Source organism: Tupaia chinensis, unplaced genomic scaffold, assembly GCF_000334495.1.
Source record: "Tupaia chinensis unplaced genomic scaffold, TupChi_1.0 Scaffold142619_1, whole genome shotgun sequence".
Lineage (NCBI taxonomy): Eukaryota > Metazoa > Chordata > Mammalia > Scandentia > Tupaiidae > Tupaia > Tupaia belangeri.
This window is the reverse complement of record NW_006202465.1, coordinates 186,410-189,506: the sequence shown is the minus strand read 5'-3', so window position 1 is coordinate 189,506 and position 3,097 is coordinate 186,410.

The following is a 3,097-nucleotide window of genomic DNA, read 5'->3' as shown; positions in this document are numbered from 1 at the left end:
TAATCCTGAATAGTGACAAGTGGTACAACATCAGACCAAAAAGCTTCTGTTTGGCAAAAGAAGCAATACCCTGGGGTGAAGAAACAGCTCTCAGAATGGGAGAATATGTTTGCAAACTATGCCTCAGATAAAGAACTGATAACCAGAATATACAGGGAACTCAAGTAACTTGCCCCCCCACACACACACAATAAAAATAAAAATAAATCATAATCCAATTAAAAGATGGGCAAATGAGCTAAACAGACAACTCTCCAAGGAAGACATACAAACAGCTCAACAGCATGTGAAAAAAATCCCAACTTCTTTTATCATAAGGGAAATGGTAATCAAAACCACAACAAAAATACCACTTAACCTCGGTGAGAATGGCTAAGATTAAAGACATAAAGAATGGTAGTGCTGGTGAGGCTGCAATGAAAAAGGAACCCTTCTACACTGTTGACGGGAATATAAATTAGTACAGCCAGTGTGGAGAACAGTAGGGAGGCTCCTCAGAAACCTACAAATAGAACTACCAGACATTTCAGTAGTTCCACTTAAGGTGTTTACCTAAAGGATAAGAAAACACTCATTCTGAAAAATGCATGCACATCCATGATTATTGCAGTATTATTCATAATTGCTAGGACTTGGAATCAACCCAAAGTTTCAAGAATAGATGAATGGATTAAAAAATATGGCACATGTACTCTATGGAATACTACTTAACCATAAAAGATAAGACCCTTACATTTAATACAAAGTGCACAAATATGGAAGATTTAATGGTAAGCAAAGTAAGTCAGACTATGAAAGATAGGCATTGTATGACCCCACTTAATATATGCCAAGTGTCTGCACATTATACAGAACCTGGAAAATTGGAAAGTATAATAGCAGGGAGGGCAACTGTAGATACTAAAGACAGTATGGAAGTGGCTAGATAATAGGGGATGGATAATAGGGGGTAGGAGGAGGGGATCAGGGAAAAAACATTTAATAGACCCAAAATATTAAAAGTTGTCTGTTAGTGATGTATATGATAATATTTTGACTTGACTAACATGTAACTTATTCATGCTGGGAAAAACTATGCAGTATACTGTAAAGATATACAGTAAATAATTCAATGTAAATAATAAAGAAAAAAAAAAGTAAAGAAAGAAAATAGTATATAGGGCTAGGCAAGTGGCATGGTGGATAATGTTGTTGGATCCCACATGACTAGCTGCACAGTTCGAGTCCCGGACCCACAGCTTCACAGCTTGAAAAACACAAGTGGGTACATGTGCATATGTGCCCAAAATCCCAAGAGGAAAATGAAAGAGAAGGGACTACAGCATGGTCATCCCCCCTTCTCTCTAATTCTCTCTCTTTTTCTCTGTTTCTCTCCAGTGAGTGTACATGCCCTATAGGAAATTTTTAGAAAAATAATGCACAGTTGTGAAATATATTTGATCAGTACACAAATGTATTCATGTGCTCACTTAGCAAAATATGTCTTGGCCATCTAATAAGTACCAGTATATATAAAAACAAAAGGAGAAATCCAGGGGCCAGCAGGAGGTATAGTGCTTAAGATGCTGGACTCCCGTGTGGTTGACTGCTGTTCAATTCCCAGACCTAGTGGCTTGAAAGTCATACCAGATGCATATGCATGAATGCCCAAGATCTCAAGAGGAGAATGAAAGAGAAAGAACTGTGGCTTGGCCATCCCCCATGGAGGGCAATTTCTCACTTTCTGTCTCTGTCTCTCTGGTAAGTCCATGCACCCTATGACAAAAATCTCTCTCTCTCTCAATAAAAGGAGAAATTCAGACAAATTTACACTTAATTTTTAAAACATACCAGTTTTTGATTCAGAGTCCCTGTGATTCCCCTGTCTTGGTGAGCTCAGTGAAACAATTACAAGGGAATAGCATTCAGTGCTATTTAATAGCCCCATTAAACAACAACAACAGCAATAAAATAAAAAAAAAAAAACCTTAATGTTTGTATTGAGTACTTAATCACACTCTTCATAAGAAATATTTATGATTCAGTAAGTCCACAAGTCATAAAGCTTATTCTACAGCTTTCTATAAATAAATATGTATCTTTATGGACTCCCTCAAAACAAAACAATGTAAGCTCAGTGATTATCTCCTTGTCACAGATTAGAAAATGAGGCACAAAGAGTTTGAAGTATTTGCTTGAGATCACATAGCTAGTATGGGAGAAAGAAGGGATTTGTACCTGGCTAGGTCTGACAGATTGCAATCTGGTTTTTAGCACCTGATTTATATTGCGCCCCTAAGTGTCAGAATTCTTTGTCTCCAAGTTCATAGACTGATTTCATCCACTTCCATAGTTTTCACTATTATCCTAGCAATGAACACAGCCAACTCCCAATCTTCAGCCCAAAACTCTCCAGGCTTCCACACCTTTATTTAGTTCTCTATTGGACCTTGTCCAATGGATGCTACATGGGCACTTCAATCTCAGTAGGTCCAAAACTTGTTTCATTTTATCCCCCCCTACTTTTTTTTAAAAAAAATTCTCCTTTCCTAACTTCCAGCATGCTCCCTCATTTCACATTTGTTATACCAGTGAATGGTTCAAGCTGTTGCCAGATCCAGAAAACTGGGCATTATCTCTCACATCTAATCATTCCCCAAGGCCTGCCCACTGCTCCTTATTAATATCTCTTGAACTCACTCTTCTCAATCTTCATTTTTTCTCCCCAGGTTACGTCAAAATCATATGCCTGTTTCCTGTTAAGATGTAACATTCTGATTGCTGGTTGCGGTTTAATTTCTTTCAAGAGAGTGATCATTTCTACATCACAAAATATGATCATGTAAACACCTTCTCATTTACTCCTCAAAGTAGGCCCTATGCATTAGGTATGACTTGAAGAAAGGTGTTTCTCTTTTTCCCTCCCAGAAATCAACAACATTTATGGAATAAAATGACCTTTTGTTCTTAGCATACATATGTAAGAATATAGAGAAAATAAAATAACTGGAATATTATAGAGAGAACAGTGCAATGATGGGAAGGGCATTGGTTAGGCTCACAAAATGGAAAGACGGTCTGAAAAACTAGACCAAGTAAGGCTAGGAATTTAAGAAGC